We start from the raw sequence: 15,426 nt of genomic DNA on the forward strand, positions 1-15,426 counted from the left end.
CATCAGCTAACTCCTTTAAACTGAAATGCTGCTTCAGTTATAGAGAGAGAATGGAGCAGCACAAAGTGAGGTGAGGGTTTGTGAATCTTTGCCAGACTTAGCTGGGTTTATGAGGCGAAGATGGTGCCCTATAGAGTGAGAGCCTTAGAGAGAGCCAGGAATTGGATAGTCTATATGCTGATCCCAGTCTCTGAGTCACTTTGGTTACAGATTTCTGGCTACCAATTTCTATTTCACCAGCAACCGAGAGGACCAGTCAGATATTAACCCAAGGGCTGGAGTGCTGCTAGCTATGGAGATTCCTCTGGTTGGTTGTTTGCTGACAGGGTTCTGAGGTGTTTGAAAGGACTGAGATGCTACCTTTTCTCAAGCTGTGAATAGTGCACGACACACACAGGCAGACATTGTGATCACACTATAAAGACTGAGAAATCATCTCTGAGAGAAGATCAGAGAGGAATATGGTATGATGTGTGTGAAGTATAGAAAACCTTATGTTCAGACCTTATATGTGTAACAGAAACAACAGAAGGAAAGCCTGCATAAGGAATGCCAGTAGATTTACTGTCTAATAACTTGTAAATAAAAGTTTTTCATAATATTCCAAATACTATTTACAATCTTTTATACTCTTTCCTATGTGTTTTGTATTATTTAAATGTTTGTTTTACTAAGTGCATGGTGCTCTCTTTTTTTTTAAATTAAATGGGACCTATTAGTATCCATTTATCAGGGTCTGGCATATAATAGAACTGAGGTTTAACTCTGTGCAATGCTTTTAAAAAATCTTGAAAAGACAGAATTCGGGCCTTTGATTCAGCAAAAAGTTAAGCTGAGATGCAGGAAGAAGGGGGGTGTAATAGTTATACAGAATATTGTCTGAGCATCTCCTGTTACCCTTTTCACATTTCAGGATTCATTCAGATGCAGTAGTTTATATTTCTGACAGATTGGTTATATATCTGCAAAATTAGTGAATTGAATCAGGATTCTTTCCAGTTCTGGAATTGATTCAGGAGACTGCATTTCCGTGATGGCTTTGATTTTCACAAGCTCAAACTTATGCACACCTCATTATTACAATGTCCAAAGAAATGTAGCTGTTTCTGGTGCAACAAGCACTTCTCTTTATTGAACTGCAGACCCAAAGACTTAATTGTTTTCAGGCTTGATTGTTTTTTTTATGATACTCCTCTTAGGTCAGCCATATCCTGGGATATCATCCATATAAGCAATGACTTCCTTCAGGTACTCCAATAGCTCTGTTGGTTTTCTCCAGAAGATCTTTGCACTAATAATGATAAAGGGGAAATTTGAAGAGATAATATTATCCAAATGGTCTAGTAAAAGTAGTTAACTTAGCACTGTATCTGCCAAAAATGACTTGAGGACTTAAAGAGGAAATACTTGGACACCTTCCAATATTGAAAGAATATCATCTAGCGTGGGTAGGTAGGTCTTATTACTCTCTCTGAACTGCTGGTACAGACTCTTACGATACTTAACTGCAATTTCTGGGAAAGTTATTGATCTAAGATTCCAACACAAAGTTTGTCCCTTAGTGTTCCTGTTGACTCTCCCTCATAATTGTGTGCTACTCCATATAAGCCAACTCCTTGCAAATGCTTCTATTTTCCCAAGTGTTTGGTTCATGTGGTAGAAACATGTTTTAGAATCCATTTGGGAACAGAATATTAATCAAGCATGACCACTATTATTTTCTACTTTCACTCTCAAGTAAGGATTTAAATATATGCCCTTCTTAAGGCTTTTATAAAAGAGCATACGTGTACTTCTCCACTATCTTCCTTCAGCTTCTGCACAATCCTGTAATGGGCACAGCATTGTTTCCGCTCACACCAATCCCCTGGAAAAATCAAATGTAAAGCCTTTAGTGGATTCAATGCTAGCATCCTTTTACAGTCTCTCTTCTTTTTCCTCTCTCACAAACACACACCACCTCACTTCTCCTCATTTTGCAGTGTTTACTTGACACCATGTAAAGTTGTTATGCTTCTACCCCTGTTTCCATACTAACAGGAATGTAATGGCTTGAAACGGTAATTTCAAATTTTAGGAAATTCCATGCTACTCTGTACTGAAGTACAAAATAGCACATGGAATTAAATTAATGCAGTCTCTCCAGCTAGCCAGGAAAACATCATTGTTCTCAAGGTTACTGACACTGCCATTAAAACCTCTTCTAGCACCCATCAGCAGGGTTCTGTACCTCAGCTCTTATCTGTCAGCTACACCCTTTGCCGTCTGTCCCAATGTGATGACCTAAGAACTAGATGACTTGATTCTTTCTATCTACACAACATCCTCACACTGACTGTGGAGTGAAGATGGCAGACCTGGGAGCTATCCAGGACCACCTTTGGCCAGTCCCTTGGCCTATTTTAGCTGAACATGCCCAATCTTAAATTGCTGTGGTTCACTCAATCTTACACCTGTATTTTTTTATTCTAGAAATCTTGGTTATTATTGGTTGATCTGTGTTTGATCTCTACTATACTTTTTTATACCTTTTCCTCCATTTTAGGTACTTCCCAAGTGGTCATCCCTGAAGCATTACTGCACTAAGGGCCAGAATTTTTAAAAACACTCTGTTGAGGTTCCCAAATGGAAGCCAAGTGCCTAGATTTTTCAAAGATGCTCAACACCCAGCATCTCGCATTGTGATATCAATAGAGATATTTAAAAGAACTGAAAAGCACCCAACATTCACTCACTTATTTTGGTGCCTAAGTGGGAGCTGAGTGCTTTTGAAAATTTTGCTGTAAGGACTTGATTCAAGGACTTGATTTTGCTGTAAGGACTTGATCTTTGCATTAATAATGATTCAAAGGACCATGGAAATTAATGGGAAGATTCTCACTGACCTCACTGGGCTTTAGGTCAGAACCAAAGTTTACTCTATAGCACTTCTTTTTCTGCCCTTAGGATTCTTAGATGGCTGAATCTGATCCAGGCTTTTGCATCAGTAGGTGCTTGTTGGCCAGGCAATGCCACCAAGTTACGTCATCTCTTAACCCCATTTATGATGTGGGAGTTCCATCACTGCCAAGTCCATAAATATGGTTGTTGATGAAGATGTAGATATAGACCTGGGCTGAGGAATTCATTCCTCTGGCACAATGAAACTTTCTACCAAAAAGAATAAAATTCATCTGTGCAGAAGGCAGAGAGTTCTTGGGGGGTGCGATGACAGTCTGAAACTGTGGAATGAACTCCCACAGGAACCAAGGACTGGGATGCTGGAACAATTTTTATAGTGGGGGTGCTGAGAGATATATAACCAAACTGTAAACTCTCTGTATAATGGAAAGCACTTCAAGCCAGGGAGTGCAGCAGCACCCCCAGCAACCCTAGTTCCAGCACCTATGCCAAGGACCATTAGCAGCTTCACTTCCTTCTGCTCCAATTGAAAAGTGCATTTCTTCGAACTTGCCTTCTTTAATACTGAGCTCTGTGTGTATGAGAGCTATCCAGAGAATGACAATTCCATTTCACAATAACCTTTGAGGTTCCTCTCTCTTTCTATCCTGCACACAAAAATACCTTCCAGACAAAAAATCCAACGTCTCCATGAAATGTTTAGGCTTCAGTTAAATCATATTTCATCAAAAATGTTCTGAACAGCTCTAATATATATTATATTTTAAAAAAATCCTAAACTAAATGCTCCACTTCACATGTTTCTCTCCTGGAGAGAGCGTGAGGGCGTGTCTTCATTGGCACAGCTGTACTGATGTAGCATTGTAATGTAGCACATCTGATGAAGACACGCTAGGTCAACAGGAGAGTGCTCTCCCGTTGACATAATTACTCCACCTCAATGAGAGGCAGAAGCTATGTCTGCAGAAGAAGCATGGTGTAGACAGTGCATTAAGTCGATGCCACTTATGTCATGCAGGAGGGTGTTTTTTTCACACTCCTGAGCAACGTAACTTACATTGACTTAAGCGGTAGTGTAGACAAGCCCTAAGAGGAGAAACGTGATGGATGTTTGGTGCATTACTTAATTTAATACTATAAGGCACTCAGATACTATTGTCATGATTGTGGTATAATAACCTACATAGAATAAAATAGGGATAATGGAAGTTATTGGAGTAAGTTGCTGCAGTTGCCATGTGGGTGTTTCACAATCAATAGTGGGAGGAGAAGTAGTCCAGGAACCGGCCTCATTATGGAGAAAAGCTCCACACTCTGGAAAAGTTGAGAACCCCATTCTATGATATTGCCACTACCATTATGGAAAGTGAATCAAATCCTGAAGTCCATACCATCTTTACAGCATCAAAACTCCCATTGGTTCCAATGGGCTTGACAGGAGAGAACTTCTGTGTGTAAATGCTATGCTATCCCCTTTTGCTGTTTCAAAAAAAGGAGACAGAGGAAAGAAAAACAGACATATGGAAAGAAAGGAGACCACAGTGAGAGGTAACAGTAATACAGCATTTTTCAGCATATGAGAGACACAATGAAAGGTGCAGATATCTGGAAGCAACACCAGCTATAAGATGTTTTCGTTCTATAGGCATGCTGGCCTTACCAGGGAACCCTTTTTGCTCTGATCATCGCTGTCATTAGGCACCTGTATCAAATCAGACTTGGCCTGGTTAGTAAATTAACTTTCTAGTGCATTTCAATATACTGTATTTTCTGCAAAGGGGTGATAGATTTGATAGTCTATGGACTGAACTAGTGGAGCCTAAGAAGTTTAGGTGCAAACATGGAGTCCTTCTGATGTCTGTAATTTATGTTGTTTAGATGTCTAAGTGCCTGATTTGCAGTACTTAGATATCCGAGTGACATATATTGTGCTCTCAGATATATGCAGATGCAAAATTGGTATCAGAATTAAAATTAAATTATTGGTAATTGGTAGTTAAGCAGATGGTGGGATTCTTTTATTTTAGTTTTACAAATATTTCTAGTTGTAATATGAAGGCATATTGGCTTGGAGAGTCCTCCATTTCATAAAAACAACAAGAAGTCAGTGGTACCTTAAAGACTAACAGATTTATTTGAGCATAAGCTTTCGTGGGTAAAAACACCACTTCTTCAGGTGCATGGAGTGACTTTGTTAGTCTTTAAGGTCCACCAGACTCCTTGTTGTTTTTGTGGATACAGACTAACACGGCTGGCTACCCCCTGATACTTGACTCCATTTCATAGCTTACCTAAATTGTACCAAGTTATATTAGCGGTGGTGATTATTTTTAATTTGTTTTGAACAGTTAAACACACAGATAATATTTGAATTTAAGGAGAAAAGAAGAGGTAACATGGTAGCTTGTGCATCCAAAGACAGACAAACTGGCCATTCTGATAGTTAATTAAGTGCAGAAAAGCATAGTTAAAATGTGAGTTTAAGGTCTAACAGTGGTTTACTACTAATGGAAATATGCCTAAGGGAAGATTCTCAAGGGATGTAAGTGTATTCATTTTTTAAATGACATACTGTTACCCATTTGGCCTGAACCACTATCCAAAAATTTGGAGTGTTGTAGATTATTCCCGCTGGAAGGAGAAATTGGTGATGAAGTCAGTTGTTTCTTCAATACAATTTTGTTTGTTTACAAAGAATGAACAAAGCCCTGTTTCCCAAACAAGAGAGTGTTTTTGTTTACAGGCCCAAACCTCTTTTGTCAGTGCCTCCGCCCAAAACTTCTTTATAGGCTTTCCCAAGGGCTGCCTACTATGCTTATCCAGGCTGTGCTTGCAGCTGCATTCTCTCTCTGTTCTGTGTGCCTCTCTGCTTGTCTCCCATCCAGCTCTATTCAAACAATACCAGGCAAAGCACCTCCACCCACATAGATTAAATTCCTGAGTGGCCTTGAATGTGCCTTTGTTTTGTGCAGAGACTGCTATTATTTCATAAAGGAGTTTAACTGTTTTTCTACAATTTTAAGTGAAGGGCAACAATTACACCCCCCAGCTTCAATGAGTTTAACCTCACCCCATAACAATAATATGTTAGATCAAAAACTAGAATTCCGGTAACATTATGGTTATTAAAATCCTAGTAATGATGACAATCCTTCTGTTGCTCAATGGATAGAAATCTTCCTGTTAGAGGCCTGTTTATTTTATGTATTATTTATTTTAAACCGAATGCCCTGTATGTTATTCCCATTGCCACATGTGAATGAATTAGGTCAGATCTACACTAGTGTTTCCCAACCAGTGTGCTCTGGCACACTGGTGTACAGTCAGGCCCAAACAGGTTTACTGTGGAATTTTTTGAAAAAAACTACACGTGAGAACAAAAAAACTCTTCCCTTGTATTTTAATTAGTGTCAGAGCCTGATCACATTCTGTACTTTTGCTTTCCGGGATGAGGCCTTTTTCAAATATTATGCATGTGTCACATTCCATTCCGCAAAGTGAGGTTAAGATAGCAAATTTGAGTCCTGCAGAGTGGGGGTGAGGGAGGGGGAAGGAAGAGGGGAAAGCTGCTTTCTCATTGGCCATCTGCCTCACTGCCCCACCTCCTCTAGGGGCAGAGCAACCAATCAAAGCTCAATCTCTCTCTCCTGCCCCATCCCCTCCTGTGAATAATGGGTCCCTCCACTCCTCTGCCCCCCTCTCCCTCCAGCAGCTACTGGCTGGGGATGGGGGGAAAGAGCCCCTGGAGCCACCCCGCCCCCAGCCTGGAAGTGGAGTGGGGACCCTGCTAACCTCCCCCCATCCCATGATCGGGACGGGGAAGAACCAGGAGAACCAGAGTTGAGGCGGGGCTGCTGAACTGGGGGTGGGGGGATGGGAGGGAATTGGGGGGACAGAACTGGTGGGGGTGGGAGAGCTGGGGAGCAGAACTGGTGTGAGGTGGGGGCTGAGTGGGGCTCGAGGCAGAACTGGTGTGATGGGGGGGGACAATATGGTGATGTGCCTCAAAATAATTAAAAGTATCAAGGTGTTCAGCCACAGAGAAAAGGTTGGGAGCCACTGCTCTAAACCATTTGCAGAAATCAGAACTAGCTCATGAACAATATACAAACCAAAATATAAATGCATCATGTGTTTTTTACAGCTAATACTATTCAACCAACTCTAGTTCTATAGACCATGCCTTAGCAGAGCCAACAGGCTTAGCACACTGATGTGGCCAGGTCTGGTGCCTGAAATACTGGCACCTTCAAATCCTGTGTTGCAGGAATAACTCTGTCCTGTTGGACAATGGATTTATACCTCTTGCTTAGTAAGGTGATAAAGTTTATTTCATACCTTTAACATCCTAGTTGGTGATTTTAAATCTAGTTTCTTTCTGGTATGTAATCATCTCAAAGTATGTTGGCTCTTATTAAAGAAGTTCTGTATTAAAATCACAAATGAGTTTAATTCCCCATAGTTTAAATTCCAGGGTATTACTAATTAAGAGGTCTCTTGGTTTTTGGTACTGTTTCTCTCCCTCTCTGTGTGAAACTTGTAAGCTGCTAATTGTGTTAGTACATTCTAAGACTGAGTCTGTTTTCAAAGCAATTCTTTGTAACAACAACTACTCACACAGAGAGAGACTCAAAGCAATACTCTGTAACAACAGAAACAGCACCCAGAGACTCCCCGCCCTTTTGTTGTATTCATCTCGCTTTGTTAACAATTGTGATTAAAATAGAGATAGAGGATATATGTGGATGGATGCTTGGTGTGGATAATAACTGAATGATCAGGGAGGTGCCAGCCTAAGAATCCAGTGTCCATCGGCTGAAGAAGGCGTCAAGTGGAAATAACCAGAGGACCCCTGGAGGGCAGACTGGAATCCAGCCAACAGCTTCATGAATGGGAGAACCAAAGAACAAGATAACATCTAGCAGCATGGAGCCGTCAGGAATGTGCTATCTGCTGATTGATTCAGCAACAGCACGATGAAGCAATTCCGATATACTGGCATAGGAAGAAATTCCTATAAAAATGGGCTCTAGAAAGTGAGAACTTCGGGGTCTGATTCTGCAAACCAACTTCCAGGAGCATCAGATGAGCATCTGACAAGGCCCTGCTCCCTCCTCATGTCCAGGCCACCTGGCCAGTGGCTTGGCATGAGCAACTCTAAGGCTGGTAACTATGATAACAACCTTGCAGAACCTGTGGGCGTGTGTGTGTGTATGAATGAATGTGAAGAAATATGAGATTGAATGGAATGTTATAACTATAACTAACTGCTTACTATGATTCTTTCTGTATTCACAATAAATGTGGTATTTTGCCTTTTCCCCTTTAATAAGATCCTGCTGGTTTCTATTTTATTGGTATAACAAGTACAACACACTACCCCAGAGGTCATGCTTATAATATGCTTTTATATTACGTTATTATCTGGTGTCCCCATACAGCTTTATAATTAAAAACAAAACAAAACAAAAAAACCAAACACTGCTTACATTTAGTGCCAAATTATCAAATAGTTTTCTGAAGTTGCACCTACAAATATTAAATAATACCCATTTGTGCATACACATTTCTAAAGAAATTGAAAGAAAATGGCCTTAGATTCATGCTGTTTGGGTGAATGAATACATAATTATGGAGCTTTGAATGCACAAAATGGGTACATGAAAAAAATTGCAATTTAAGAGTCTGTGTGAATGTCGCCTTTTGTTGTATAGTGGGGGACAATGAGGGAGGAGACTTAATGACTCTATATGCTATTACTAAAATAGGGGACTCAATTTCCATCTGTCAGATTATCAAACAAATGGAAAAGGAGCTGGCAAACTTTTCCTGTTGCTTTATGGCAGTGAAATACTGTAAGGATATACAGGTTTCAGAGTAACAGCCGTGTTAGTCTGTATTCACAAAAAGAAAAGGAGTACTTGTGGCACCTTAGAGACTAAGCAATTTATTTGAGCATGAGCTTTCGTGAGCTACAGCTCACTTCATCGGATGCATACCATGGAAACTGCAGCAGATATTATATACACACAGAGATCATGAAACAATACCTCCTCCCACCCCACTGTCCTGCTGGTAATAGCTTATCTAAAGTGATCATCAAGTTGGGCCATTTCCAGCACAAATCCAGGTTTTCTCACCTTCCCCCCCCCCACCACACCCACACAAACTCACTCTCCTGCTGGTAATAGCGCATCCAAAGTGACAACTCTCTTCACCCAATGTGCATGATAATCAAGAATAGCTCATCCAAAGTGACCACTCTCCCTACAATGTGCATGGTAGTCAAGGTGGGCCATGTCCAGCACAAATCCAGGCTCTCTCACCCCCCCTTTCCCCCCAGGACACACACACACACACACAAACGTGTGTGTGTGTGTCCCGGGGGGGGGGGAGGGAAAAAAGGGGGGGGGAGATGAGAGCCTGGATTTGTGCTGGAAATGGCCCACCTTGATTACCATGCACATTGTAGGGAGAGTGGTCACTTTGGATGAGCTTTTACCAGCAGGAGAATGAGTTTGTGTGTGTGGTTTTTGGAGGGGGGTGAGAGAACCTGGATTTGTGCAGGAAATGGCCCACCTTGATTATCATGCACATTGTGAAGAGAGTTGTCACTTTGGATGGGCTATTACCAGCAGGAGAGTGAGTTTGTGTGTAGGGGGGTGGAGGGTGAGAAAACCTGGATTTGTGCTGGAAATGGCCCAACTTGATGATCACTTTAGATAAGCTATTACCAGCAGGACAGTGGGGTGGGAGGAGGTATTGTTTCATATTCTCTGTGTGTATATAAAGTCTGCTGCAGTTTCCACGGTATGCATCCGATGAAGTGAGCTGTAGCTCACTAAAGCTCATGCTCAAATAAATTGCTTAGTCGCTAAGGTGCCACAAGTACTCCTTTTCTTTTTAAGGATATACAGTTTTTAGTGCTTTTAATATGCTGCACTACAACATATAGGACATGGGAGAATATTAACATGAACTGAGATCTGTTCCTCAGACTGGACATAATAAATAGGTTTGCTGTGAGAAAATACAAGAGAAGAGAAATTTGCGCATGTGTGTATTGTTTCTTGGACTGTTACTAGTTTCTCATATATTAAAGAAATTGCTCCATATTGTTCATCCTTGTAAAAATATTATCCCTAAACATAGGCTGGGTTGTCTGACTTGTAAATGGCCATGTTGGAATTTAAGGCTGACCAGTGAAGAGCATTTAGCTGGAGCACTCAACTGTTTCAAGATGTTCTTGTTTTCCAATTCACATATAATACTTTGCTGGAAATAGATCTCTTCCCCTCCCCCCCCCCGCCATCCCCATTCTCTTTCTCCCACATCAGAAGAATGCTTTTTTTGTACAACAGAATAATATGTGCTCAGTAGATTAATTATAATGCCATGTAATGTATCTGAAACTCAACTTTAGCTGGGTTGGGGGAGAGTGGAGAATGATTTTAGATTTATGCCTTCAGAAAGTCAGCCACTGAGAGCTAAAACAAAGAAAATTCTCTTTGTGAGTATTGTTGTCTCCTCTTTGAATGTAACCAGGAAATTGATAGAAATTAGAAAATAAATTAATAAATTTTTTAATAAATTAAAAAACTGATTTTTGCGCACTCTATTTTAGGCTTGATCCTGAGAAACAGTGAGTATCCTCAGTTTCTGTTAGAGTTAGAGTCTGTACACAGTTGTCAACTTTGGGGAAAATATTTCAAGGGACAGTTGTCCAAATAAGAAGTGGTTTTGGCCCCAAATGGTTTTGTTTACATTCTAGGTACCATTAACACTCACATTATAGTGTTTTACAAACATTACCTAATTATTCATCACGATATCTCTGTTAAGGTAAGTATTGTATTATTATCATCCCCATTCAGAGACAGGTTTAGAATACAAAAGTCCTTACTCTCAACATGTGCCTAGCTGTCTAGACTATGTTGCTTCTCAGATTATTAAACAGTGCCTGGATGGCCAGAGGTCACACTGACTGTGTAAGCAGAGTAGAGGGCTCATTTGTAGGCTACCATCTGGGAGGGAGTTTATAGCAGCAACCCAGTTAGTGTCTTGTCTGCAATTCCCAAAAAATCAGACACATGATCGTGATCAAAAGTTACATGCCCCATGCACAGTTAATGAGGTGGTGGGATCGTGGATAACCTGGAATCTGTAGCAATCAGTTAATAACAGCTTACACTCCCAAAGACATCTTTTAAGGGAACAGGCAAAATATGAAAGACAAAATTGTCCTTAACATTTAAGTGTCTGCAAATTTGAGGGGAGGAGGAAGATGGGACTGGAACTATAGCTTTCAGGAGCCAAAAAGCTGCCTCTTCTGTGGATCTGATAAGGCTTTGAGCACTCTTTGGGAAGTGCTGAATGCCCTCCATTCCCATTGACCTGAACTTTCACACTGTACCTCACAGGGTATTGTGATGATAAATTAGTTAATATTTGCTAAGTGTTACTATAGAAAGGTTAGGACTCTCTAGGCACTCAGAATCTTTCATTGGCTGGGCGCTTCATGTGTAGATGATTTTGTTCTCACACTGTATAAATGTGTTCACAGTTTGGCACCCACTTTGTTATATTCACTAGTGCAGACTGGATATAAATCCTTCCTTCTTTCATATGAATTCTATAAGGAGGCTGGGGCTAAACGATACTAACTGGAGGCAAACTTGTGGGGAGGCTCCCTGTCAAGGTTCCTCCCCCACTCTGAACTCTAGGGTACAGATGTGGGGACCTGCATGAAAAACCTCCTAAGCTTATCTTTACCAGCTTAGGTCAAAACTTCCCCAAGGTACAAAATATTCCACCTTTTGTCCTTGGATTGGCCGCTACCACCACCAAACTAATACTGATTACTGGGGAAGAGCTGTTTGGATGTATTTTCCCCCCCAAAATACTTCCCAAAACCTTGCACCCCACTTCCTGGACAAGGTTTGGTAAAAAGCCTCACCAATTTGCATAGGTGACCACAGACCCAAACCCTTGGATCTGAGAACAATGAAAAAGCATTCAGTTTTCTTACAAGAAGACTTTTAATAAAAATAGAAGTAAATAGAAATAAAGAAATCCCCCCTGTAAAATCAGGATGGTAGATACCTTACAGGGTAATTAGATTCAAAACATAGAGAACCCCTCTAGGCAAAACCTTAAGTTACAAAAAAGATACACAGACAGAAATAGTTATTCTATTCAGCACAGTTCTTTTCTCAGCCATTTAAAGAAATCATAATCTAACACATACCTAGCTAGATTACTTACTAAAAGTTCTAAGACTCCATTCCTGGTCTATCCCCGACAAGGACCAGCATATAGACAGACACAGACCCTTTGTTTCTCTCCCTCCTCCCAGCTTTTGAAAGTATCTTGTCTCCTCATTGGTCATTTTGGTCAGGTGCCAGCGAGGTTACCTTTAGCTTCTTAACCCTTTACAGGTGAGAGGAGCTTTCCCCTGGCCAGGAGGGATTTCAAAGGGGTTTACCCTTCCCTTTATATTTATGACACTCCCCAACAGCTGGAATAAACTGCCTGTGTTGAATGCAACTTTGTTTTTTAAGGAACTTTTGATATTTTACTCTGAGAAACCTTGTCAGTGTGTGAAACTGGGACTGTTCATTGCCATTCCCTGCTGCTTTAGATTGAATGTCCTGCATTATATTTTATTTTGCTGACATTTGCTTCAGTAACACTGCATGACTTATGTTCCCTTAGGACATTCATGAAAATGAGTTGTGTAACCTACAGTGCTATCCTACTGAGTAAAATTTAACATAAATATAATAAACCTTATTACTCGTTCTTAAAACATTTTTAGCCTTCCTTATAAAGGCCAAAAGTGTATGAAGTGGTTTTTGACACAATTTTCTGGAAAGGTCATAAAATATTTGAGCGCTAACAGCTATTGTCTGGATTCCTTTTATAGGAATTACCTAACTGTTGTTCATTGTGTTATTGTAACTGTGCTGGTCCAAGGATATAAGAAACAGAGAGAGAGAGAAGGCAGGTGAGGTAGTATCTTTTATTGGACCAACTTCTGTTGGTGAAAGGGACAAGCTTTTGAGTCCCATAGAGCTTTTCTTTGGGTACAGGAAAGGAAATCAGAGTGTCACAACTAAATACAGTGTGGAAGAGATTGTTAAGCATGAGGAGTAAAACATGTTGCAAGAAACCATTCAACAATCTGTAACTCACTAACTCTTATTTGTCCTATGACTGGAGAGGTGTTAATTGCCCACTTTATTTTGATTTTTTGGGCAACCTGGGTTGCCATAACATACTTATGATAAACAATTTGTTCCACCTTGAATTTAGCCGTGACACCCTAATCACCTTTCCCAAATGTGAAGAAGAGTTTTGTGTAGCTCAAAAGCTTGTCTCTTTCACCAATAGAAGTTGGTCCAATAAAAGATATTACCTCGCTCACCTTCTCTCTATAATAGTCACATGAGGATACCCATATCCCACAGGACTACAATATATCCGAGACAAAGTACCATTATTATAATAGTACTTTCTACAGTATCATTTTATAGACCATTTCTGCCTCCCTCTGCTTGCCTCATTCCAAGCCAATCATATAAACCAAATATTTCAAAGCAGAGAATTTAAGTTTGTGTATTTTTGCTTCTCAGAGTAACAAACATCTATTTTTAGAGTTTGAAACATATTAAGCCTGAAAGAAAAACCATGAGGTTGGAGAAGTAAGCTATTTTTGTACCCTATCTTGAATAAAATATAAACCAAATAAGACCAGTAGCTTCTGAAACCATACTGATGATTGCACATTTCCATCACATATTATACTCTTTTTTTCTTCCACTAGATCTAATTCATCTTGTGCTTTCCCTTGGCATCCACTCTTCTATTTGATGATCATTTACATAGATAATCCAGGCCAGTGCTGGCTGGGTAATGCAACAGGATAAATATTCCATAATTCATATGAAAAATAAGTTTTTAAAATGTCATTTGTAAAACTGCTATAGGTGAGATGATGTTTTGGAACCTAGAATTCCAAATAATAATGTAGTTGGTTTGCTAGCTTTATAACTTTATATTGTGCTACACGTAGCAGTAGGTCATACTTCAGTGGCAGACAGCAATTATGGCCTCAATTCAGCAAGTTAATGAAGCATATTATCAGGAATGAGGCCCTGCAGCAGCACCTGTCCAGTTGCCAGACAGCCAATGAATGCAGCTGGGCCACAGCAGAACCACCTGATTGACAAAGGCAGTCAGGTGGCTTGCTTTAAAGCCAAGCAGCTGCAAAGGATCTATGACTGTTTAACACATACATCTGATGGAATTTCTGCCTCCCTCTGCTTAACTCACTCCAAGCCTTGCTCTTGTCTATATCTGGCCTCGTTACAGTCCTGCCCTAGCCCTGCTTCAGCCTTCCCTGGCTCTTGGTAATCCAATTCTGATCCTTGACTCTGATTCCTGGGTTTGACTGGGTTTTAAGCTCTTAACTCTGGCATTTGGACTCTGACCACTACACTAGACTGGCTCCAACCTGATCTCCTGATATATATGCCTAACTTTAAGCACACAGGAGTCCTGCAGAGTTCATAGTACCAACAAGCACACAAAAGACCTTACAAATAAATGCTCTGCATAAGCGCACCCTGTAATTCATATCTGAGAGACTGGCCTTTAATTCAGTGAATGGAAATTTTTGCTGTCACAAAAATATTAGCAACTTTGATATGTATTAAATATAATCACTATGTTTTATTTCCTTTTGGAATTTTTGACGCTTTCTGTGTGTTTCCCATGTTTAATAATCATCCCCATCTGATTGATCTACTTCCATCTCCTTTGTGTTACACAGAAGCTCACAAAGTGTAGTTTGTGGAACTTTTGGTGTTCATGTGTGGAGAGCTGGCTGGTCACGTGTTACTGATTTTCCTACTTCCCAGGACAAAGAAACAGAACAGCGTGGAGGGGGAAATTCAACTAAAAGGAAAAAACAGGATACATTTCACTCATCCTTTCTTCCCTGCCACATTCAAAGGGCTGGCCAAAGTCAACATATCACTATAATCCCATTGAAATCCTATTTTTAGGAATTAAATGTGCCTCAAGTGATGGATAAGCCTTGTGCTGTGTTCAAAGGGGTGAATCTCACCCACAGCGATTAACTTCTTTCGAAGAACACAATGTTTTATCACACTAAAAATACTTTCATAATATCACTTTTCCAAGACAGTAATGGCTGTAGTTACCTCAGGAATGTTATGCCACCATTAAAATATGTTGTACTATGGCCTTGTCTACACTTGTGATGGCATGTAGAGTAGATGTAGCTATATGTCACAGCAAAAGACAGGCTGCATCAACACTGGCATTTGTAGCTACATATAGCAGTAAATGTCTCTGGCAGGGGGGAGGCAGTGGGGGAAAGCTGTGGCAGCAGGACACTACACTGCTAAAAATAGCAGTAGAGACAGGGGACGCACTGTTTACACATGGAGGAAGCTGTGTAGGGTAGGGTAGATACCCCAAGTTTCTGGTGTGTCTGTA

The sequence above is a fragment of the Lepidochelys olivacea genome (genome assembly GCF_965140295.1).
Source record: "Lepidochelys olivacea isolate rLepOli2 genome assembly, chromosome: 5".
Classification (NCBI taxonomy): domain Eukaryota; kingdom Metazoa; phylum Chordata; order Testudines; family Cheloniidae; genus Lepidochelys; species Lepidochelys olivacea.